Genomic DNA, 26908 nt, shown 5'->3' on the forward strand with positions numbered 1-26908 from the left:
CCCAGCACCAAACCCTGAGGGACTCCACTACTCACCTTTCCTTCCTTCGAGCGACTTCCATTAACCACTCACTACCCTCTGGCGCCTGTTCGACAGCCAGCTTCTGACCCAGTTTACCACTTTGGGTCCTAACTTCAGCCCTTCAAGTTTGTTCAACAGCCTCCTATGAGGAACTGTATCAAAGGCTTTGCTGAAATCCAAGTAAATTACATCTAGCATATGTCCTTGATCCAGCTCTCTGGTCACCCAATCAAAAAATTCAATCAGGTTCGTTTGGCACGATTTACCTTTTGTAAAGCCATGTTGTCTCGGATCCTGTAACCCATTAGATTCAAGGAAGTACACTATCCTTTCTTTCAGCAACACTTCCATTATTTTTCCAACAACTGAAGTGAGGCTCACCGGCCTGTAGTTTCCTGCTTAATCCTTGTGACCACTTTTATGAATAGGGACTACATCCGCTCTCCTCCAATCCCCAGGAATCACTCCCATTTCCAGAGATTTGTTGAACAAGTCTTTAATTGGACTCGCCAGAACCTCTCTGAGCTCCCTTAGTATCCTGGGATGGATCCCGTCTGGTCCCATCGCTTTGTCCACCTTCAGTTTTTCAAGTTGCTCATAAACACCCTCCTCCATGAATGGCGCAGAATCTATTCCATTTTCTCGTGTAACTTTGCCAGAAAATCTCGGTCCTTCTCCAGGATTTTCTTCTGTGAACACAAAACAGAAGTATTTGTTTAGCACATTTGCTTTTTCCTCATCACTCTCCAACATCTTTTAGCCTAGCAATTCCATTTTTCATCTTCCTCCTTTCACCAATATATCTGAAAAAATTTTAGTCTCCCTTTTTTACATTTTTAGCCATTTGTTCTTTCGCCTGTGCTTTCGCCAAACGTATCTCTCTCTTGGCTTCTTTCAGTTTCACCCTGTAGTCCTTTCTGTTCTCCTCTTCTTGAGTTTTTTTGTATTTCACGAACGCCAACTCTTTCACCTTTATTTCTCAGCCACTAGGTTGGAGGACCATATCGGCTTACTTTTTCTCTTGTTTTTATTGATTTTCTTCACATAAAGGTCCATAGCCATTTTTATCGCTCTTTTCAGCTTAGACCACTGTCTTTCCACTTCTCTTATGCCCTCCTATCCTAACAGCTCTTTCTTCAGGTACTCTCCCATTGCATTAAAGTCCGTACGTTTGAAATCTAGGACTTTAAGTATTGTGCGGCCGCTCTCCACTATAGCCGTTATATCAAACCAAACCGTTTGATGATTGCTACTTCCCAGGTGAGCACCCATTCGAACATTAGAGATACTCTCTCCATTTGTGAGGACCAGATCCAATATTGCTTTTTCCCTTGTGGGTTCCGTCACCATTTGTCTGAGCAGAGCCTCTTGAAAAGCATCCACAATCTCCCTACTTCTTTCCGATTCCGCACACGGAACATTCCAGTCCGCATCCAGCAGGTTGAAATCTCCCAACAGCAGAACCTCCTCTTTCCTTCCAAACTTTTGGATATCCACAATCAGATCCTTATCAATTTGAGTCAGAGGTCTGTAGACTACACCCATGTAGATAGAAGTTCCATCTTCTCTTTTCAGAACGATCCATATCGCTTCTTCCTCTCCCCAGGTCCCTTGCATTTCAGTTGCTTGGATATTGATCTTTACATAGAGAGCTACTCCTCCACCTTTTTGACCATCTCTGTCCTTCCTAAAAAGATTATATCCCGGTATGTTTGCATCCCATCCATGTGATTCACTGAACCATGTCTCTGTGATAGCGACAATATCTAGATCTGCCTCTAACATCAGGGCTTGCAGATCATGAACTTTGTTGCTTAGACTGTGAGCATTTGTGGTCATCGCTTTCCAGCTATTTTTTCAGCGATAATCTCCATTTTTGTAAGGATTTTTGGTTTATTTCACTTTCCGTTGCAATACTAAGAAATGAGTTGCTGATATTGTTTATGTTGTAGTCTTTACTACTATCACATCTTTTCTTTTGCCGGGGGTAGTCTCTATAATTGTCCTTCGTACATACACCACACCCACCTTCTAGTTTAAATGCCTAGAAAAATATTGTCTAAATTTCTCTGCAAGGTTTCTTTTTCCTGCTGTAGTAATATGTAGCCCATCAGTGCAATATAGCTTCTTGTCCTTCCATGTATTTCCCCATCCTCCTATGTACCTGAAGCCTTCTTGATGACACCATGCTTTGAGCCATCTATTAAAGTCCTCTGCGTTTTTCACTCTTTGCTCTCCCTTTCCATTTGCAGGCATTATTTCAGAAAAAGCTAAAGTCTTTACAAAAGGTTTCACGTCCTCACCAAGCTCCTGAAAAGCTTTCTTTGCTGCAAGTGTGAAGTTGTTGGCCAGGTCATTTGTTCCCAGATGGATAACAACATCAGTGTTAAAATCTTTAGTTTCTTCCTTAATTATAGTCTGTATTTGCCTGGAACTCCTGGTAGCTGAGGATCCTGGAAGACATTTCACTATTTTGGTCTCCTCGCCTTGTGTTCCAAGGTTAATGCCTCTGATGATGGAATCCCCCAACAGTAATAGTTTTCTGTTTTTGGCTTTTTTATTTGTGCTTAGGGTGCGCTTGTTCTCTTGAGTTACCTTCATTGGTTCCAGTCCCACCTCCCTTCTGTTTTCTTGAGTATCGCAGTGCACTAGTGGAGCGAAGGAATTCTGTAGAGGTAATATTTGTGAAGGTGGATGTTTCTGTGTTACATGTCGCAGTCTTCCTGAGCCTACTGTGACCCATTTATTCCTGGACTGTTTTATTCTTTGAGGTAGAGTTGGTAAGTTGGTATGATTTTGTGGAGTGATGGAAGCTGCTTTAATTCTATTCAATTCTTGTTTAAGTTTGCAGAGCTCCTCCTTAATACTAGCAAGTTGAAGACAGATGGGGCAAGCCTTAAGCCTCCAAATAGTATGTCTTGGAATTAAAGCACCACAATGATTGCATAGAATAAAGGTCATCTTGATTGGTTGTGAAGTGACTTGATTTGAGTAGTCCTGATTATTTGGATCTCTATATATGAAAAGTGGTCCCTGGGGTTGGTGGGACTATAAGTCTTACCCTTATTCCCAGGGCCGCCATCAGAAATTTCTGGGCCCCTTATTGAGCAATCCTATTGGGCCCCCACGCACCCCTTCCCCCCCCGATTCCCCCCTTCTTCCATGGGCTGAATACACACATACTTTTCTCTGTCGCCGCACTCTTTGACCAAAAGATTTGTAAGCCTGCAACCACGTCAAGGTAGACTCTTTCAGCAGGGCCCTAACCTAACCTAAACTAAACTAATCTATACCTATCTATTCTAAACTAACATATGTCTAATACTGAACTAATAACAAACTAACAAACATCTGCATAATAAATAACTAATAAATAATAGTGCTAGTAGCTATAATTCACTTTTGAATGTAAAATCTCAGTTAAGGATTTCTTTTGACCTTTGTAGGCCAGAAGTAGATCACAATTGCACAATATTTTTTGTAACAAGTATTAAATGTGTTTTTATAAATACTGTAAGCTTAATAAATATATCAGAAAAAACTACACATCTAAGCGCATATCTGAACATACACATCTGTATGATCCCATCCTCAGCTTGCCTATAGCTGCATCATGCATGTTAAAAATGTACGATATGTTGATATGTGCACCTTCCTTCCTTCCCATCCATCCTCCTCAGCCTGTCCTTACACATCCACAGCTGCATGTTAATGATGATGTATATGTTATGATGATAAATAAGTGCATATGAGCACATCATTAACATGCAGCTATGGATGAATATAAAAAAGAAACAATATTCTGTACAATTGTCAATTTATAAATCAGTGTCTTCTCCCCACTCTCTCTTCCCCATTTCCCTTCAGCGTCCTCAGCCCACTCTCTCTCCACTTTCCTTCAGCGCACGCACATAAAAACAAGCAAGTAATTTATATCATTTTCATTCTATTCATTCATAGAAATTAAAGTCTAAATAATGCCAGTCACATAACAAAACATGATTTTACAAAAATAATTCCCTGCACAGTCAAGCCTGCAAGGATTACTAGATGTCTTTCAGCAGCTCCCCTCCCTCCCCCTTACCTTTGTGGCAAGTCAAAATGATCTACCAACAATAAAATTTTAAAAACACAAAGCACGCTGTACGCAGAGAAAATGTTAATTATCATTTATATTCCGCGGGTTTTCAAAGAGGTCAAGGCAGATGACTTTATGCAATGTCACCTCAGTAACAACTATACAAAAATAGACAAATATTCCCCCTCCCTTTTTACTAAAACGCGATAGCAGTTTTTAGCGCAGGGAGCTGCGCTGAATGCTCCACGCTGCTCTCAATGCTCATAGGCTCCCTGCGCTAAAAATGCTATTGCGGTTTAGTAAAAGGGGGCCATAGTGCAAAATATAGACAGCATATATAAATTCTCAAAATGGACACATTTTGATCACTAAATTGAAAATAAAATCATTTTTCCTACCTTTGGTAATTTCATCAGTCTCTGGTTGCACTTTATTCTTCTGACTGTGCATCCAATATTTCTTCCCTTCTTTCAGCCTCCTGTATGCTTCCTCTCCTCCAAACCTCATTCCCTCCCCAAACTTTTTCTTTGTTTCACCCTGCCTCTTCTTTCTTTTTCTCTCTCTCCATACCCCCTTTCTTTCTGTATGTCTGTTTTTCTCTCTCTTTCCGTGCCCCATTTTTCTTTGTTTCACCCTGCCCCCTTTCTTTCTTTCTGGCTTCCTGTCCCCCCCTTTCTTTCTTTCTCCCTGCCCTCCCCTATGCCACCACCATTGGGAAAATGCTGCTACCGCCACTGGGGAATAGGCTGCCACTGCCACCATCGGGAGCAGGCTGGCGCCAAGTTCGCCCTGCTTCTCTTCCCCGCGGGGCCGACCAACTCTCGCCACCCGACGTCAATTCTAACGTCTGAGAGGACGTTCTAAGCCAGCCAAGCAGCAATTGGCTGGCCCAGAATGTCCTCTCCGACGTCAGAATTGACGCGAGTGGCGAGAGTTGGTCGGCCCCACAGGGAAAAGCAGGGAGAACTTGGCGCCGGCTTGTTCCCGATGGCGGCGGTGGCATTCAAGTGGCTAAAGAGCTGCAGTTTGCCGGCCTAGGGAGAACACTGGAGGGTGGCCAGCTGTGCACCCCTTTGGGACGTAAACCCGGGGCGGGGCGGGGCAGACCACCCCCCCACCCTCCCCCACCTTGGTATGCCACTATCTGTACCTCACTCCCTCCCTATGACCAAAAATTCTCCTTTCTTCTATTCCCCGTGTATACAACCTTCTCTTTTCCTCCCTTCCTCTCTCCCAAGTCCATGCCTTCTGTGTCCAAAAACCCATTCCCTCCCCACCTCATCATCTCTTTCCCTCCTTTCCTCTCTCCCAAGTCCATGCCTTCTGTGTCCAAAAACCCATTCCCTCCCCCACCTCAGCATCTCTTTCCCTCCCTTCCTCTCTCCCAAGTCCATGCCTTCTGTGTCCAAAAACCCATTCCCTCCCCCACCTCAGCATCTCTTTCCCTCCCTTCCTCTCTCCCAAGTCCATGCCTTCTGTGTCCAAAAACCCATTCCATCCCCCACCTCAGCATCTCTTTCCCTCCCTTCCTCTCTCCCAAGTCCATGCCTTGTGTCCAAAACGCACTCCCTCCCCCCTTTTGTGTTCCGCGTTTGCCTCCCAGCCCATCTTTGCAACTTTCTCAGCAAAACGGAGCTCGAGCGGAAAGGCTTGTCTCCTGTTTCCTGCCTGCCCTGCCGCACATAAAAAGCCGACCGGAAGTATTCTCCGACGTCAGCACTGACGTTGGAGGGCAGGCTTTGCTTAAGCCCTCCCTCCGACGTCAGCGCTGACATCGGGGAACACTTCCGATCGGCTATATGTGAGCGGCAGGGCAGGTAGGAACAGAAGACGAGCCTCGTGGCTCGAGATGTATTTAACTCCACGGGTCCCCCGTCCAGCTCTCTCCTGTGCACCTGGGGCGGACCTCCCCCCCTATGTACGCCACTGGGACCGGCACCGGTCTGCGGACCGGCGGTTGAAGAACTGTGGCCTAGGACCCTGGGGGATCCCGGGCCCCCTTTCAGCTCCGGGCCCCTGAATGCAGGACTGGTAGTACTGCCCTGATGGCGGCCCTGCTTATTCCTATGAAGGGAAAGGGAAAGAGGAAATACGATTTAACAAAGGAAAGACAAGGGTTTATTTTTTTGTGTTTTTTTTGTTTTTTAAGTAAGAAACAGGGAGGAGAAGAGAAATTAAGCAGATATAATGCTGAAAACCAGTGAAAAGAGCAGAATATGAAATGCTGAGTAACTTAGCTTTTTGAAGTTCACAGGGCAGACTTGTTCACAGCACTGTCCCAAAGATAATGCAGTTAACCTTAGTAGTAAATCAGAGTCCCTCCCTTCTCTACCTAATCAGCAGACACAATGGCTGAAAACTAGTAGGTCAGAAATACAGGCTCTATACCAGATCAGTGGCTACCCCAAAATACAGGATTTTAAACAGAAATGCAGGCTCTGTACCAGATCAGTGGCTACCCCAAAATACAGGATTTTAAACAGAAATGTAGGCTCTGTACCAGATCAGTGGCTACCCTAAAACACAGGATTTATAACAGGATTTTCCCTACTTTAGTCACCCTGTGCCACAGACACCAGGATTTAATTAGAGTTAATAAAGTCTTACCCTTATTCCTATGAAGAGGAAGAGGAAATAAGATTTAACAGAGGAAAGAGAAGGGTTTATTTTTTTGTGCTTTTTTGGTGTTTTTTTTAAAAGTAAGAAACAGGGAGGAGAACAATTAAGCAGCTATAATGCTGAAAAGCAGTGAAAAGAGCAGAATATGAAATGCTGAGTAACTTAGCTTTTTGAAGTTCACAGGGCAGACTTGTTCACAGTTGTAAGTCAAAATAGGATAATATTATAAATTGTATGGTTGCAGGAGTGAACTGCCATAGACATGGAAGTAATAACTTCACAGCGTGGAAAAGAGCACTGGGTTCATGAGGGCTATCGTTATCGTCGTGATCGAGTCATGGCAGATGGTTCCACGTCTTGGAGGTGTGTGCGCCGGGACTGTGTAGGCAGAAAGAAAAGGCACATCGATGGATCTTCTGACGGGATAATGGTGCATGTGCATGCACCCAACAATGCAAAAATAGCTGCTGAAAGAATGATGGGAGAGATACGTGAAAGAGCTGTGGCCACAGTTGAAAAGCCATGACAGATCATTCTGGGGACAACAGCGGGTTCAAGTTTAGAAGCAGCTACATTATTGCCTGCATACACCTCCATGCAGAGAACAAACAATCGTAAAAGAAATGCAGGCCATCTAGCAATGGGGAATCCCCGGTCAATAAGAGAGATACAAGTTCCTGAGCAGCTACAAAGAAGCATGCGTGGTGAACAATTACTGTTGTGGGATTCTGGTGAAAATGATGAAAGACGCATTTTCATTTTCACAACACAAGCAAATCTTGAGGTGTTGGAGCAACATGGACATTGGTTCATGGATGGGACATTTAAAGTTGTCCCCCATTTGTTTGTACAAGTGTTTACCATCCATGCATTTGTAGACAATCGTGCACTTCCCATGGTGTATGTATTGTTGAACAGTAAAAGGGAGGAGGACTATGAATGTGTGTTAAGGAAACTGGTAGAAACAAGAAACATGGCACCATTGACTATTTTGATGGACTTCGAGAGAGCAAGCCTGCAAGCTGCCCGCAGAGTATTTCCAAATGCTAAACTAAACTAAACCTTAGGTTTGTAAACCGCACCATCTCCGCATGCGCAGAGCTCAGCACGGTTTACAGAGGTTGAGAGGAAAGGAACTACAAAGAAGGGATATAGGAGAGGGACTGAGAAGATAGAGAGGGACAGGGTACTAGAGAACGGGAGGTGATTAGATTTTTGAGAAGAGCCAAGTTTTCAAGTGTTTACGGAAGGATTGGAAGGAGCTAGAATTTCTGAGCGGGGATGAGAGGTTGTTCCAGAGTTCTGTGGTTCTAAAGGGGAGGGATGTTCCAAGTTTTCCTGCGCGGGATATACCTTTTATAGATGGGAAAGATAGTTTCAGTTTTTGGGAAGGTCTAGAAGAGAGCGGGTTTGAGGAATTCCAGAAGAGTGGAATAACGGGAGGAAGGACGCCATGTAGAATCTTGAAGGCTATGCAGGCACATTTGTAGAGGACTCTGGAGTATACTGGGAGCCAGTGAAGCTTGGAGAGGAGTGGGGAAACGTGATCGAATTTGCCTTTTGCGAAAATAAGCTTGGCCGCGGCGTTCTGAATTAGCTGAAGTCTATGGAGGTTTTTCTTAGTTAGGCTTATATAGATGGAGTTGCAGTAGTCCAGTCTAGAGAGGATGGTGGATTGAACGAGGATGGCGAAATGAGAATGATGAAAGCAAGATCTTACTTTCCTCAACATATGGAGGCTAAAGAAGCATTTTTTACCAGGGAGTTGAGGTGATCATTGAAGGAGAGAGAGGAGTCTAAGATGATGCCTAGGACTTTGCTTGAAAACTCAAGCTGAAGAGTGGGGCCGGAAGGTAGAGGGATGGAGGTGGGTAAATGATCTGAAATTGGGCCGAGCCAAAGTAGTTTGGATTTGGACTCATTCAGTTTCATTTGCTGCAGTTTCTGGATGCCTGTTCCATCTGGGGCAATCATTGTGGCACAAAATTCAACATGAGGGATTGACCGCCAACTATAGAGATGAGGAGAGAATAAGATCATTCACCAAAATGCTGTTAGCATTAAGTTTTGTTCCTGTGGAAGACATTTCTGAATGTTTTGAGACGTTGGAGGAGAGTCGACCAGATGAACTGATCCCGGTGTATGACTATTGGGAAGACAATTACACCGGTAGATTTTGGCCAAATGGAGACGTGTCCCACCTTTTCCTATTCCTCTGTGGAATATGCGCTCCCGTGTAGAAGATGGACTGCCTCGGACCAACAATTCAGTGGAAGGTTGGCACCATGCATTCCAATCTTCTGTTTCATGCCATCATCCAACCATCTTTAAACTCCTTGAGCATATACAGCATGAGCAAGATCACACAGAACAGCTGCTTGCTCGATTCCAGGCTGGTAACCGCGCAGCACTCAGCAGTAAGAGCACGTATGTGAGAGTGACTCAAAGACTAACAATGCTACTGCCAACATATGGACAAAGACCTCTTTTTCAATATCTCAGTGGTATAGCACATAATCTGGAACTTTAGAGTTTGATATTGAAGTTCAGGTTTTCCTGTTGCTATACTACAATTGTGTTCACTCATTGACATGAACTGTGCTTTGACATGTCCATACGGTCTTCCCAACCACACCTGCTGCAGGAAAAGATGAGATACTTGAAAATGTCTATGTCCCCCTTTTGTTTGGTGGCCCAGAAAACCAGACGCCTGCTAACTGTTATGCTCAGGATCCCTCCCCCAGGAGTTACCCTGAAGTCCTCCCCATCTTACAATCCACCGTTCTGACATGTGCCAAGCGTGAAGGTTTTTTATGCCGACCAAGGTAACCCACTCAAGCATACAGCACTCGCTTTGACCTTTTCAAGGTGTTGTGGGTGGTGTTCAAAGGCTTTTTCCTTCACGTAGGGCAGGTCAGATGGTGTCGTTGCTAGAGCGGCTACAGGGATAGCCAGTGTTAAGGAAAAGATGACACACTTGAAAATGTCTATGTCTCCTGTGCCAACACCTTCACTCAGACTCTCTGTTGTTTATCTCCTGTGACAACAGCTTCTCTCACACCTAGTGCTGCTGGTTAGCTCCTGTGCCAGCTTTTCCACTCAGACTCTGTTGTTTATCTTCTGTGACAACACCTTCATTCAGAAACTCTGTTCTTTATCTCCTGTGACAACACCTTCACTCAGACTCTCTGTTTATCTCCTGTGACAAAACCTTCACTCAGACTCTCTGTTGTTTAGCTCCTGTGACAACACCTTCATTCAGACTCTCTGTTGTTTAGCTCCTGTGACAACACCTTCACTCAGACTCTCTGTTGTTTAGCTCCTGTGACAACACCTTCACTCAGACTCTCTGTTGTTTAGCTCCTGTGACAACACCTCCACTCAGACTCTCTGTTGTTTAGCTCCTGTGACAACACCTCCACTCAGACTCTCTGTTGTTTAGCTCCTGTGACAACACCTTCACTCAGACTCTCTATTGTTTAGCTCCTGTAACAACACCTGCTCTCACACTCTCTGTTGTTTATCTCCTGTGACAACACCTTCACTCATACCCAGTGCTGCTGATTAGCTCCTGTGCCAGCTTTTCCACTCAGACTCTGTTTTTAGCTCCTGTGACAACACCTTCACTCAGACTCTCTGTTGTTTAGCTCCTGTGACAACACCTTCACTCAGACTCTCTGTTGTTTAGCTCCTGTGACAACACCTGCTCTCACACTCTCTGTTGTTTAGCTCCTGTGACAACAACTTCACTCAGACTCTCTGTTTATCTCCTGTGACAACACCTTCACTCAGACTCTCTGTTGTTTAGCTCCTGTGACAACAGCTTCACTCAGACTCTCTGTTGTTTAACTCCTGTGACAACATCTTCTTCACTTACTCCCACTGTTAACAAAGGTGCAAGCCTGATGGTGGCAGTCAGGTGTTGACTTTTCTAGAACCCACAAGCAGAGTCCCCAAGTAGGAATGTCTTCCCAACCACACATGCTGCAGGAACAGATGAGACTTGAAAATGTCTATGTCCCCCTCTCTTTTTGGTGGGCCAGAAAGCCAGAGGCCTGCTAACTGTTGTGCTCAGGATCCCTCCTCCAACTCCTTCACTCAGATTCTCTTTTGTTTAACTCCTGTGACAACATCTTCTTCACTTACTCCCACTGTTAACAAAGGTGCAAACGTGATGGTGGCAGTCTGGTGTTGGCCTTTGAAGAACCTAGAATGGGTTTTTTTTTGGTTTTTTTTTCCATTATTTTTTATTTTCAAATTTTACATAAAGTGTACAAAATATTAAAATACATTTGATAAATACATAGTATCACTTTTATATCTAATACATTATATATCTAAGTTTGATTTTCCCCCTCACCCTCCACCCTCCCTTTTATTAATTTAATATAATATTTTTAATTTTCAAATTTTACATAAAATGTACAAAATATTAAATTGCAATTGATAAATACGCAATATCATTTTTATATCTAATACATCATATTCTAAATATATTTTTATCACCTCTCCCTCCCCCCACCCTTCTATTACTTTTTATTCATACATTACTTATTGTATAACATATTATAACATATTATGTAGATATTTTTTCATTACCCCCCCTCTATGTGTGTCATAAAAAAGATATTTAAAAGAAGAAAAGAAGAAGAGAAATATTAATATTTATTCATTGCAGTATTTTGTCAATGGCCCCCATATTTTTATGAATTTAGTATATGTCCCTCTTTGTATTGCTATTGTTCTTTCCATTTTATATATATGACATATTGTATTCCACCAAAATGTATGATTTAGGTTATTATGATTCTTCCAATTATTGGTTATATGTTGAATGGCAACCCCTGTCATTATTAATAAAAGCTTGTTATTTTCTGGTGAAATTTGACTATTTTTCCTCATCATCATTTCAAATAATACCGTACAGTCATGTGTTGGCCTTTGAAGAACCTAGAATGGGTTAACAAAGGTGCAAACCTGATGGTGGCAGTCTGGTGTTGGCCTTTGAAGAACCTAGAATGGGTTAACAAAGGTGCAAACCTGATGGTGGCAGTCATGTGTTGGCCTTTGAAGAACCTAGAATGGGTTAACAAAGGTGCAAACCTGATGGTGGCAGTCATGTGTTGGCCTTTGAAGAACCAAGAATGGGTTAACAAAGGTGCAAACCTGATGGTGGCAGTCAGGTGTTGGCCTTTCTAGAACCCACAAGCAGAGTCCCTAAGTAGGAATGTCAGTCAGGTGCTGTCTCAGAAAACATGAGATGTAGAATAATACTTTGTTTTACAATTCAGCATGTTGTACATACTAGATCATGAATGGTTAGCTCAAAGATTTTGTGGTGTTGACACTACATTTGAACATATGTGTATTACATGTGTATCTAAAAAAATGAATTCAATAATATATTACTTATTTCAATAGAATAAACACTCTATAATTGAAATTAAATCTGAGTGCTCAGTGTGCTATCTTATTCAAAACCAGCGGGTTTGTTGAATAAAGATATAGTGATTCTCCATCATTGCACCCACCTGCCTACCAACCTATTGTTGACTATTGAATATAAGCATATAAAAACTTGACTATAAGAATAAAGAACAAAATTGCAGATGTACTTAGCTGTGTTAGATGATATCAGCATTCAAAATAAGAAATATAAATACCCTGATACAAGATAGATCCATTAAGATCACACGAGCAGATAAAGGAGGAGGGGTTGTGGTTATGGACATGAAGGCTTACCACAAGGAGGCTAGACGTCAATTATCAGACACTTCAGTATACCAACTTTTGGAAGGTGATCCTACTTTTCATCTTCAACAAATTATACATATTGAACTTTGTCAAGCCAATTCTGATGGTATTATATCTTCTAAAGAATTCAAATATTTATACTGTAAATACCCTTCTGTTCCGACCATTAAGTTTCTCCCTAAAATACATAAATCTCTTAATAACCCTCCGGGTAGACCCATTGTATCTTGTTATGGATCTTTATTAGAACCTTTGTCTCAGTACATTGATTTTTATTTACAGCCTTTTGTATTAAAGATTCGTTCTTATATTAGGGACTCTATGGACCTTTTGGTTCAGATTCAGGATTTAGTTATTCCATCTTCATTCTAATGATGATTTATTTTTGGTTACATTAGATATAACCTCATTATACACTAGCATACCCCAACAAGCAGCTATGAAAGTGATTGAAAACTATTTGTCTAAATCGACTTCAGCGGGCAATAAATTAAATCGTCTAATGTTCATGGCTCAACTAGTAATAAGTAACAATTATTATCCCAGGACAAGCAGGCAGCATATTCTTGACTGATGGGTGACGGCACCGACGGAGCCCCGGTACGGACAATTTTAGAGTGATTGCACTCTAAGAACTTTAGAAAGTTCTAGCTAGGCCGCACCGCGCGTGCGCGAGTGCCTTCCCGCCCGACAGAGGCGCGCGGTCCCCAGTTTTCTTAATTCCGCGGAGCTAAGAAGACGCGTGTTTCCAACGGCTGTTGGAAGTTTTTTCCTTAACTGTTCACTTGCCTTCCCGCTCGCGCGTATTTTTCTCTTCATTTTATTTCTTTCTTGTTCTTTTACCGTTTGTAAAAAAAAAAAAAAAAAATTGTTTTATTTTTTTCACTTTTTCTTGACTACCCCGGCGGGGCCTGTTGGCACCATCGAAGCCTCCGGCTTCGATTTTGCTACAGCGGTTTTTCCCTTCATGCCCCCGTCACCGGGTTTCAAAAAGTGTCAGCGGTGTGCGCGCCCTATATCTCTCTCCGACCCGCACAAGTGGTGCCTTCAGTGTCTGGGTCCGGACCATAGGGCTGACACCTGCACCCGCTGTAGTTCTTTACAAAAAAGAACTTTAAAAAACCGACAAATTCAACAACGAATTCTGTTCGGCACCGACATGGAAGTTGCACCAGTATCGACATCGGCAACTTCCTCCAAATCGACACCGACTGTCTCGGCACCGACAGATACATCGCCGACGTCGGTCCCTGTAGGTAAGCCGGCTAAGAAGCCTTCCCCTACTGTCCTAGGGCCACCAGTCGAGCATGCAGTGAGCCAAGTCCTGCAGACTGAGCGCCGGCCCCGTAAACGCTCCGCTCCCATTGAAGTCACTGCCTCGTCATCGGCATCGACTTCACCCGAGCGTCGAGCGGCACCGAAGGTACCGAGCAAGAAAAGACCGGTACCGGTGCAATCGGGACCTACGTTGGATGAGCGCATTGCCTCTATCCTCCAGGTCCAGCTTAAACAGCAACTACAACATTTGCTCCCGGCTCTGTTGACACCGAATCCTCCAGTGTCGGTACCCAGTGAGCCTTCGGTGCCGACCGTCGATCAACCCCTTTTATTGACATCGACTTTGTCGGCACCGCACAAATCCATGTCCATGCCTATTCTTTCAGCGGAGCCGAAACGACATTCTGCTCCGGACACTTCTGAACCGGTACCGTTCTCTGAGCCCCGTACCGTTCTACACTCTCCTGGTACCGTCTCCAACCGTTCGGGGAAATCGGTACGCAAGACTAAACATGTTGGCACCTCGACTCCACTTTCTCAGGGCCGTCTCCAATCGGTACGGGACCCTGACTTGTGGGATGACTCGGATGATCACCTCGGTACCGAGGAAGATTATTCATCTGAAGAGGAGGATGTATCGGTGCAAGACCCTGCTACTAAGCCAGAGCACTCCTCATTTACCAAATTTTTAAGGGAAATGTCAGACACCCTTTCAATTCCTTTGGAGTCTGATTCTAAAAAGTCCAAGGCATTCTTAGATGCCTTGGACTTTGATCATCCTCCTAAGGAGTTCTTAAAGTTGCCCCTCCATGATATCTTGAGGGAAACTTTCTATAAGAACTTGGAAACTCCCTTAACCATCCCGGGAGCCCCAAGAAAATTGGAATCTCTTTATAAAGTCATTCCAATTCCAGGGTTCGATAAGCAACAACTTCCCCATGAATCCTTGTTGGTGGAATCAACCCTGAAGAAGTCTGTAGGTGCCAGTGTTTACGCCTCTGTTCCTCCTGGCAGAGAAGGAAAGGCCATGGATAAATTTGGAAAGCGCCTTTACCAAAACGCCATGCTGGCCAACCGTTCAGGTAATTACGCATTCCACTTCTCGTTTTACCTGAAGCATCTCATTCAACAGGTGACCTCTTTTCAAAAGTACATTCCGGACCGTAAACTTCCTGCTTTCCAGCAATGTACTTCTAGTCTTTTGCAACTAAGGAAGTTTATGGTCCGTTCCATTTATGATACTTTTGAACTGACGTCACGGGCCACTGCTATTTCTGTAGCAATGAGAAGGTTGGCATGGCTACGGGTCTCGGAACTGGATGTAAACCATCAAGACCGACTAGCCAATGCGCCTTGTCTTGGGGATGAGCTGTTTGGGGAGTCCATGGATACCGCCACACAAAAGCTCTCCGCGCATGAGACTAGGTGGGACTCCTTGTTGAAAAACAAGAAGAAGCCTCCTCCTCCTCGTCCATTCAGGCAACAACCTTCTTATCAAAGAAGGTTTTCTGCTCGCCCAGCTCAGACTCATCCTCCTCAACCTCGCAGGCAGCGTCAACAGCAGCAACAGGCTCGTCAACAACAACAGCCTGCTGTAAAACCGGCTGTTCAACCTAAGTCTACACAGCCCTTTTGACTCTCTTCTCGAGAACATTGCCAGTCTTCCTCCCTCATGCCTTCAAACTCAGCCCATAGGAGGTCGACTCCAGGTTTTTCTGTCTCGATGGGAAGCAATTACCTCCGACCAGTGGGTACTTGCTATCATCGCTCACGGATATGCCCTGAACTTTCAGACTCCTCCACCGTTAAGTCTACCAAAAGAGTCTGCTTCCAACAAGGCTCAGTCCCTCCTTCTCGGTCAGGAGGTTCAATCCCTCCTCCTTCTCAATGCCATCGAACCAGTTCCTCTAGACCAGCAAGGCCTGGGATTTTATTCCCGGTACTTTCTTGTCCCCAAAAAAACCGGAGATCTCAGACCAATATTAGATCTCAGAGACCTCAACAAATGTCTGGTCAAGGAGAAGTTCAAGATGTTATCTCTTGCCACCCTATACCCTCTTCTCTCTCAGGAAGACTGGCTATGTTCCCTCGATCTCAAGGAGGCGTATACTCACATTCCAATTCATCTGATGTCCAGACAATACCTTCGCTTTCTTGTCAACCAACATCATTACCAATACAAGGTGCTACCCTTCGGCTTAGCCTCCTCTCCCAGGGTATTCACCAAATGTCTGATTGTGGTCGCAGCTTATCTCCGCTCCCACAATTTTCAAGTCTTCCCTTATCTGGACGACTGGCTCATCAAGGCTCCTTCTCCTCAGTCCGTTCACATAGCCACCAATCAGACCATTTCCTTCCTTCGACTGTTGGGGTTCGAGATCAATCTACCCAAGTCACACCTCATTCCAACTCAGCGACTTCAATTCATTGGAGCCATTCTGGATACTGTTCAAATGAGGGCGTTTCTTCCTCCAAACCGCCTTCACACCATCCTTCATCTCTGTCAGCAGGTTTTCCAGAGAACTTCCATCTCAGCAAATCAAATGATGGTACTTTTGGGGCACATGGCATCCACAGTGCATGTCACCCCCTTTGCACGTCTCCACCTGCGCACTCCTCAATGGACCCTAGCGACTCAGTGGTCACAAGCGACGGATCCTTGTTCACAACACATATCTGTGACCTCGTCTCTTCGACAGTCGCTTCTTTGGTGGTTGAACTCATCAAATCTATCCAGAGGTCTACTGTTCCATCTACCTCCTCATCAACTAGTCATCACCACGGATTCCTCCCCCTATGCATGGGGAGCTCACTTGAACGAGTTCCAAACTCAGGGGTTTTGGACCACCCAGGAAAAGAAGCACCACATCAATTTCCTGGAACTCAGAGCGATATTTTACGCCCTCAAAGCTTTCCAACATCTCCTCTTTCCTCAGGTTCTTCTCATTTGCACAGACAACCAAGTTGCAATGTATTACCTCAACAAACAAGGAGGGACGGGATCCCGTCCTTTATGTCAGGAAGCTCAAAGGATTTGGACATGGGCGACTGCTCGTCACCTATTCCTGAAAGCAGTCTACATACAAGGGGAGCAGAATTGCTTAGCAGACAATCTCAGCAGAATTCTTCAACCTCACGAATGGACTCTCGACCCCTCGACTCTCCAGTCCATTTTCTCCCAATGGGGCACTCCTCAGGTGGATCTCTTTGCAGCTCCCCACAACCATCAGCTGCCCCGGTTTTGCTCCAGACTTTACTCTCCTCACCGTCTGGAACCCGATGCATTTCTTCTGGATTGGACCAATCTCTTCCTTTATGCATTCCCTCCTCTTCCGCTCATGCTGCGCACCTTATTCAAGCTCAAGAGGGAACAAGCCACCATGATCCTCATCGCTCCACGGTGGCCCAGACAGCATTGGTTTTCCCTTCTACTTCAACTCAGTTCCAGGGAACCCATACCTCTTCCTCTGTTTCCTTCACTACTTACACAGAATCAGCAAACGCTTCTTCATCCCAACTTACAGTCTCTGCACCTGACAGCTTGGTATCTCTCGGGCTGACTGCACCTCATGCTCTCCTTTCTCAGCCTGTCCGTTCTATTATTGATGCCTCCAGGAAACCGTCTACTCTTCAGTGTTACCAGCAGAAGTGGTCTCGGTTTTCTTCCTGGTGCCTGTTACATCACCATAATCCCATATCTACAGCAGTGGGATTGGTATTGGACTATCTTTTGTCCTTATCTGACTCTGGTCTTAAATCCTCTTCGATAAGGGTCCACCTTAGTGCCATTGCAGCTTTTCATGAGCCGATCCATGGAAAACCCCTCTCAGCTCATCCCTTAGTTTCAAGGTTCATGAAAGGCCTTTTCAATGTAAAACCACCTCTTAAGGCCCCTCCTGTTGTATGGGATCTTAATGTGGTTCTTTCTGCGTTAATGAAGCCTCCTTTCGAGCCTTTGGCCACAACGCATTTTAAATTTCTAACTTGGAAAGTGGTCTTTCTGATAGCTCTCACTTCTGCCAGGAGGGTCAGTGAGCTCCATGCACTGGTGGCTGATCCACCTTTCACTGTTTTTCACCATGATAAGGTTGTCCTTCGTACACATCCTAAATTCCTTCCTAAGGTTGTGTCTGAGTTTCACCTTAATCAATCCATCGTTCTACCTGTTTTTTTCCCAAAGCCTCATTCTAATCCAGGTGAACAGGCTTTGCATTCCTTGGATTGTAAACGTGCTCTGGCTTACTATCTTGATCGCACCAAACCTCACAGATCATCTCCTCAACTGTTTTTGTCCTTTGATCCTAACAAGCTGGGTCATCCTGTATCTAAACGCACTCTGTCCAATTGGCTTGCTGCTTGCGTTTCTTTTTGTTATGCTCAGTCGGGCCTGACACTGGAGGGTTCTGTCACGGGCCACAAAATTAGAGCTATGGCAGCATCTGTAGCTTTCCTCCGTTCCACTCCTATTGAGGAAATCTGCAAGGCTGCTACTTGGTCCTCAGTTCATACTTTTACATCTCATTATTGTCTGGATTCATTCTCCAGACGGGATGGACACTTCGGCCAATCTGTTTTGCAAAATTTATTTTCATAATGGCCAACCTTCCCTCCATCCCTCTTTTTGTTAGCTTGGAGGTCACCCATCAGTCAAGAATATGCTGCCTGCTTGTCCTGGGATAAAGCACAGTTACTTACCGTAACAGGTGTTATCCAGGGACAGCAGGCAGATATTCTTGCGTCCCTCCCACCTCCCCGGGTTGGCTTCTTAGCTGGCTTATCCTAACTGGGGACCGCGCGCCTCTGTCGGGCGGGAAGGCACTCGCGCACGCGCGGTGCGGCCTAGCTAGAACTTTCTAAAGTTCTTAGAGTGCAATCACTCTAAAATTGTCCGTACCGGGGCTCCGTCGGTGCCGTCACCCATCAGTCAAGAATATGCTGCCTGCTGTCCCTGGATAACACCTGTTACGGTAAGTAACTGTGCTTTTTCTTTATGAGAATCTTTATTACTTACAATTAAAAGGTGTTGCCATGGGAGCCACAGTGGCTCCCTCTGTAGCATGCCTTTTTATGGCTCAATTTGAGGATAGATTTATATACAGTTCTAACTTTTTTTCTAAGATTCTATTTTGGAAAAGATTCATAGACGATATTATTTTTATTTGGAAGGGTTCTGAAGTGGAACTCAATCAGTTTGTACGTTATCGCAATGGTTGTGACCATAATATTCAATTTAGTGCCAATATAGATAGATCTAGTATCAGTTTCTTAGATATTCATATCTCTTTAATATCAGGTCAATTTTTTTCAACCATCCATAGAAAATGTACTGACAGGAATTCCATACTTCATTACAAAAGTTTCCACCCTAAACATCTTAAAGATAGTATCCCTAATAGTCAATTTCTTAGACTGAAACAATTATGTTCTTTTCCAGCTGAATATAGATCTCAAGCAGTTGTTATGAGTCAATGTTTTCACGCTAGGGGTTATCCTGATCAGTGCATTAGAACTGCTCACAAGAGAGCTAGTAATGCCAATCGTGATTGGCTTTTGTTACCCAAAAATAAATCTAATCAAGCAAATTCGAGAATTACGTGTATTTTACCATTCTCAAGTAAAACATCATATATACAAAAGATTATATACAAACATTGGAATATTTTAAGTTTTCATCCAGTATTTTCAGATGTTCCTATGTTTGCACATAAAAGAAATAAAAATTTAGGTGAACATTCAATTTAAGTTCCATTATTCAAGATAACACAACTACAGGTGAACACACGTGTTGTGGAAAATGTAAATACTGTCAATATTCTTTGACTACTAATCAAATTAAGATACCTAATACAGATAAGTTCTACTATTTACGAGGTCATTCTAATTGTGATACTACTCAGGTGGTATATGCAATTTTTTGTCCATGTAATAAGATCTACATAGGCCAGACTAAGAGAGCTATCAAATTGAGGATAGCTGAGCACCTGAGCAGTATTCTAACTAATAAAACTGAAGCCCCTCTAACGGATCATTGGCATTCAACTGGCCATTCATTGGATGATTTGAAGTTCTGTGTAATCAGACATTTTAATTTTTACAGACAGGGTGACATCTCCCATATTTTAACATACTATGAACAACGTTTAATTTTCACTTGGAAAACAGTTGCTCCTAATGGTCTTAATAAAGAAATCGAATGGACTATTATATAATTGTTTGTTACATAGTAACATAGTAACATAGTAGATGACGGCAGATAAAGACCCGAATGGTCCATCCAGTCTGCCCAACCTGATTCAATTTAAAATTTTTTTTTTTTTTTTTTTTTTCTTCTTAGCTATTTCTGGGCGAGAATCCAAAGCTTTACCCGGTACTGTGCATGGGTTCCAACTGCCGAAATCTCTGTTAAGACTTACTCCAGCCCATCTACACCCTCCCAGCCATTGAAGCCCTCCCCTGCCCATCCTCCTCCAAACGGCCATACACAGACACAGACCGTACAAGTCTGCCCAGTAACTGGCCTAGTTCAATCTTTAATATTATTTTCTGATTCTAAATCTTCTGTGTTCATCCCACGCTTCTTTGAACTCAGTCACAGTTTTACTCTCCACCACCTCTCCCGGGAGCGCATTCCAGGCATCCACCACCCTCTCCGTAAAGTAGAATTTCCTAACATTGCCCCTGAATCTACCACCCCTCAACCTCAAATTATGTCCTCTGGTTTTACCATTTTCCTTTCTCTGGAAAAGATTTTGTTCTACGTTAATACCCTTTAAGTATTTGAACGTCTGAATCATATCTCCCCTGTCTCTCCTTTCCTCTAGGGTATACATATTCAGGGCTTCCAGTCTCTCCTCATATGTCTTCTGGTGCAAGCCTCCTATCATTTTCGTCGCCCTCCTCTGGACCGCCTCAAGTCTTCTTACGTCTTTCGCCAGATACGGTCTCCAAAACTGAACACAATACTCCAAGTGGGGCCTCACCAATGACCTGTACAGGGGCATCAACACCTTCTTTCTTCTACTGACTACGCCTCTCCTTATACAGCCCAGAATCCTTCTGGCAGCAGCCACTGCCTTGTCACACTGTTTTTTCGCCTTTAGATCTTCGGACACTATCACCCCGAGGTCCCTCTCCCCGTCCGTGCATATCAGCTTCTCTCCTCCCAGCATATACGGTTCCTTCCTATTATTAATCCCCAAATGCATTACTCTGCATTTCTTTGCATTGAATTTTAGTTGCCAGGCATTAGACCATTCCTCTAACTTTTGCAGATCCTTTTTCATATTTTCCATTCCCTCTTCGGTGTCTACTCTGTTACAAATCTTGGTATCATTATGAGCTTATTTTCCGTGAGAGTATTTGCTTAGACGTCATCCATCATGTGACCACCTGACGTTCTTATTTACATCCAGACATCTTCCGTTAGTTCATTTTCTCTATACGATGAGATTCTCTGGCTCCGTGTTCCCTCTGTTAAGAGGTCCGAGGGTAATCAAATTTTGAGTATATTGAATGATCTTTATTTATAACTTTAACATTCTACAATAATTGGTTTTTGATAACTTAATGACATGATGTTTTTATTTATTGATTTTTAGCTTATTTTTTCCTCCTGATAAAGCAATTTTTGGTGAAACACGATCGGTGTTGAGGAAAACTTGGAAAATTTATTCTTTTCACATTGATTTTATCACATGGTTTTTCATTGTCGAGACTCAGCAGTTTTCTTTTGGGGACTCACTATCACTTTAATTTTGGATTAGAACCAGCGGCACAGACTTGGAGTACATTTATATTACTCTATTGTTTGACCTCCAGCACCTGCATTACCATTTGAATATTTTTCTTGTCTAGCAAAGATACAGTTTAGGATCCTGGACTATTTATATTTCTTATTTTGAATGCTGATATCATCTAACACAGCTAAGTACCATGTGCAATTTTGTTCTTTATTCTTATAGTCTAGTTTTTATATGCTTATATTCAATAGTGTGGGACCGGGATCCTGGCGAGGCCTAGTAACTCCACAGAATCCCAGTCTTGGCTCGAGCGTAACTGTGGTGGGCCACAGCTGGCCTGGTGCCTCCCATAAACTGCACACCACACTGGCCGGGTTTTTGTCCAAATATATCACTTTTATTTATCCACAAGAAAAGTTTCCAACAAAAAAGGTCAAAATTTGGCATTCAAAGTAAAAACACAAAACATTCCAATTTTCTCTTGTTCTGCTTTCTTTCTCTCATGTGCCAGTTCTTATCACTGCACCCTTTAGTGCTGGCCAATTTAAGTTCACAAATTAAGAACATAAAATACAGTTCCTGTTAGATATTATTTCCACAAGCAGTACTAGAACTGTACCTGCCTTGGCAATAGTTAGGCTACCTGGTTCTAAGCACTAATTAGGCTTCTGGTAGATTTGAGTGGCAGTTCCCTTTTCCTAGGAGCAGAGAGACTTGTACTCCCACAGGTGTGGCCACTGTTCCACTTATCTAACCCAACAGTAAATTCAGCAGCTTCCAGCCCAGGTTGAAAACAGGATACAAAATCCTTCACAAAACATAAAACTCAAAAAGGAAGAAACAAAAAAACAAAACCCTTTTACCAAGGAAAAAGGACATTCAGGTTTTCCTAAACCTATTCCCATTCCATAGGGTGTTCTTCCCCAGACATAGCATTACTCTCTAACCAGTCCATGTCACAAACCTCAGATTGTGTTTCAGGGTTTTGCATTTCCCTATCCTGGTGAGAACTTTCCAAGGCTGGCCAAAAGTTAGCTGCTTTAGCTGGGTTCCTTCTCAGCTTCCCCTGAGCTTCCAGTCCCAGCTGTCCCTCCCTTCTCACTGACGAGGGAGCTTCAGAAAAAGGGAGACTCGGCACATAACCACGCCCCCTCACAGCAGCTTTAGCTAATTCCTTAAAGAGCCCTGTCCTTCCCGTTCCAGCCTGAGCTCTGTGAGCTTTTAAAGGGACAGGCTCCCTCTTAACCTTGTGCTCAGGATTTTCCCTATACTCAGGATATTTCTTCTCCTTAGTCCCTGGCACATTATTAATGCTTCCCTGCTCCTTTCCCTGGGCTTTTCCCCAGGCTTTATTAGGACTAGCCAGATCCCTGTCACAATAGTCAACAATAGCTTGGTAGGCAGGTGGGTGCAATGATGGAGAATCACTATATCTTTATTCAACAAACCTGCTGGTTTTGAATAAGATAGCACACTGAGCACTCAGATTTAATTTCAATTATAGAGTGTTTATTCTATTGAAATAAGTAATATATTATTGAATTCATTTTTTTAGATATGAATTATTATTAGTGAATTTGTTATTTAAATTATTTTTTTCTCCTGCATAGATATTTTTTCATATTACATGTGTATCACATATGCTATATGTTAATAAACATTTACCAATGTTGAAAACATTTTGTTCTCTTCTTTATCTTAGTATGACATCAATAACCATGACAGTTATTCTTAGTTTTTATTGTGCTATCCCACTAACTAACAAGTATGGTACACAATTGAAACAATGAACTATTAGAAAGAATTTCAAGTGATGTATTTAATTTAAAAAGTTTTATTATTTGTACACTTGATGTAAGATTAAAAAATGAATAAAGAATTTAAAAATTCTTTAATCATATTTATTCTTACATCATTAAATACATCATTTGACAATCTTTCCATTTTATTTTATGATACATAGAATTACCTCCCTTCCCTCCCATCATTCCCACTGCTATTTTATCCTAGTATGAATAATAATATATAACTGGGGTCCAAGATGCTCTATGCTAAAGTCGTGGCCATTGAGATGCAGAAACTCAATGCTCCAATCGCTAAGACCAGTTTTAGGCTACTTTTTTACAGATTCACACATAGTTTTATACCACTGTGCGGTCTGGTGTCCTAGAAAGTCCACCTGAAAGCATAACAATTCCAGAATATATTGCGTACTAAGATTATTCCATTCAGGGAACCCTGCCTGAATGGCCTGTTTCAGTTGCAACCACCTGAAACTTTGTGATTTATTAAGACCGTATTTATTATGTTGCAACTGTGTAAAATCAAGCAGTTCACCATTTGAAATAACATCATCATCACCCGAGATTGTGGGACCACCAACCACCCCTGTTGCAGCGACCACTATTGTGGCTCACGCTGCCTCCAACACAGATCCTCCGCCCAGTTCAGTAACAGCGGAGGACATTCATACGGTGGTGGAAATCATGAATGCGGGTGTGGAAAACATCCAGGAATTCACACAGGAGACGGTCACAACGATCCATGATGTGACAGGGGCACTACGGATCTTGATCGAAAAACTTGGTGGTGCCCCAATCTCCCACCCCGCCAACCCCGTGAATGGCTTCCGCTGTTACTGAAGGAGCTGCACCCTCTTCTCACCACTCCTCCCACCCCTTCTTCCTCCCCCTGCCTCACTCCCTCCCCCTCCAGCCCTTACCCCTCCTTGAAAAAAACAAAAAATTAAAAAAAACAAGTCCCACCATTCTTCCTCCCCCTGCCTCACTCCCCCCCTCCAGCCCTTACCCCTCCTTGAAAAAAACAAAAAATTAAAAAAAACAAGTCCCACCCCTTCTTCCTCCCCTCCCCTCCCCTCCACACTCCCACCCCCTCCACATCCGTTCCCCACTTACCAACTCCTTCTCAACCTAAAGCCACTGGTCTCCAGCATGAGGACTCACCTGCCTCCTACTGTCTCGTGGGATCTGCTATCCTCCTGTGAGTGGCTCTCTCTCCCTCTTCCCCTCTCCCTCTACCTCTCTCTCCCTCCCGGTCCCAGCCTGTTGCTTTCTATCCCTCACAACAGTGTTTTATTTGCCCTCCAGTCTCCTGTGTTGCAGCAGCTGTGACTACAACTTCACAATTCATGTCTCCAGCATCATGACTCACCTGCCTCCTACCGTCTCGTGGGATCTTCAATCCTTCTGTGAGTGGCTCTCTCTCCCTCTCCCTCTCGGTCCAGACTGTTGCTTCCTATCCCTCACAACAGTGTTTTCTTTGCCCTCCAGCCTCCTGTGTTGCAGCAGCTGTGACTACAACTTCAGAATTCATGTCTCCAGCATCATGACTCGCCTGCCTCCTACTGTCTCGTGGGATCATCAATCCTCTTGTGAGTGGCTCTCTCTCCCTCTCCCTCTCTATCCCTCCCAGTCCCAGACTGTTGCTTCCTATCCCTCACAACAGTGTTTTCTTTGCCCTCTACCTCCTGTGTTGCTGTAGCATTGATGCCGCCACTAACTAATTCCATGACCAATCAAGTCTCCAGCATGAGGACTCGCCTGCATCCCACCGTCTCAGCTCCCACGTCTGGACTTGGCTTGCCAGCTCTCCTTCAATGATCAGAAAAATGTAACATCATATCTATGATACTTTTAAAAAGACATTTTAATATACAGTTTATTGAAAATAAGGCACAACTGCGTACAGGATAAATGCAAGTTTCAAGTTTATTTAGCATTTGATGAATCGCTTATATGAGATTTCTAAGCGATGTACAATTTAAAAGCCACCAGGTGGTGGTCTCATACAATTTAAACGAATTAAACACAAGACAAACAATTTACATCAATTGGTATTATAACAATTGAATTAAGGACAGACATGAATGAGTAGGGAAGGAGGGGAAAGTTACAATATCATAATCTGTTGAAATTTACATAGAATGGGAAACACAATAAGGAGTAAAAGGGGTTCGTGAGTTTAATAGTCACAGCAGAATGTAAGAATTAAAGTGTGCCATATTACATATCAAACGCGTCTTGAAATAGAAAGGTTTTTAAAATTTTCTTAAAGGATAAAAGATCTTTTTCAATTCTAACATAGTTAGGAAGGGAATTCCATAATGTAGGGGCCATAACGGAAAATATGTCATTTCTTCATGTGCCAATAATTTTTAAGGAGGGAATTGATAATAGGTTTGAGGAGGATGATCGTAACGAGCGTGAGGCATTATATGGGATAATCATTTTTGACATAAATTGTGGTTAATTGAAAATTAGTGTTTTATATACCAAAAATATAATTTTAAAGGTAATTCGGTGAGAAATGGGAAGCCAATGTGATTTAATCATTAATGGAGTGACATGATCATATTTTTTTGCTTTACCTTATCAAACATAAGTGTTAATTTACATGGGTGTGTCATGCCCAGAGACAGCAGCACAGCACAGAACAGAACTAGGTAGAATTTGTAAAGCTACAAGATTGACAGCTTATCTTGTTTAGAGATCTTTTTAATAGAGTAGAACACTTATCGTTCTTAATCATTTAAGTATAAATTAGATGAAATGTATAGAGGTGATATGTTAACATCTTTCCTTTCGTGCACACACAATGTGATTGCTGTATAAGGTGCACAAACAGCAAAAAAGGAACAATAATAGTTATTAATACAGTTTCAAAAATGGCATTTAGAATCCAAAAGTAGAGTAAAATAAATCAGCATAGGGAAAAACCCTTTTATAAACTTTCATAGAATCAATCATTGCACCATCTTGTTAGAATAAATGATTTTTAAATAACTTCATAGATTCATAAGTAATTCTTAAATCTCCATAATGTGAAAATAAAGTCCAAAGTCCAAAGTTTTGTGAAAAGCTAATATAAGTAAACAGATTTAGTTTCAATGTCTCTGCAGCGGTGACCCAGCGGAGTTCTGACGCGTTTCGCCGTCCTGGCTTCCTCAGAGAACCCGCTAATGCTGTGTGTGACAGACTTGTCAGTTGGGTACCTAATTCAAAATGGAAAAGAAACTTCCTTGTGTTCTATGCTGTATAAGGTGTACACCTGGCATAATTTTGGTCACCCATATCCCTGTATGCCTCTTGAAAGGAGATGCACATCTAGTTTGCTTTAAATCCCAGAACTACTTACCATTAATAAAACAGGGAAACTGGTCTCCTGAAGTAATAGCATGAGAATAATCTTCTACAGGAGGTATAAAATCCCACTCCCCAAAAGCACTCCAATATCACCAATAATGAAGAGATTCAAAGACTTCACAGTGGAGCGTGGTATGTGTTCCCACTCCTATATTTTTTACTATGTAAATGTAATCGGTACTGAGCAAGGGATCAAAGCAACGCCGGTGAACATTTCCATTTCCCTGTCCATTTCTACAATATTCCTGTGCTTGCCC

General features: G+C 43.0%; 1 long non-coding RNA gene across 1 annotated transcript; it reads left to right on the forward strand.

The window, feature by feature from the left end:
• The first annotated feature begins 24313 nt into the window (after window positions 1–24313).
• Window positions 24314–26246, forward strand: LOC117366979. The gene is made up of 3 exons (XR_004540673.1): window positions 24314–24697; window positions 24780–24880; window positions 24991–26246. It is a non-coding gene; the product is annotated as an uncharacterized LOC117366979 (long non-coding RNA).
• The last annotated feature ends 662 nt before the right edge of the window (window positions 26247–26908 follow it).

Source organism: Geotrypetes seraphini, chromosome 9 (assembly GCF_902459505.1).
Source record: "Geotrypetes seraphini chromosome 9, aGeoSer1.1, whole genome shotgun sequence".
Lineage (NCBI taxonomy): Eukaryota > Metazoa > Chordata > Amphibia > Gymnophiona > Dermophiidae > Geotrypetes > Geotrypetes seraphini.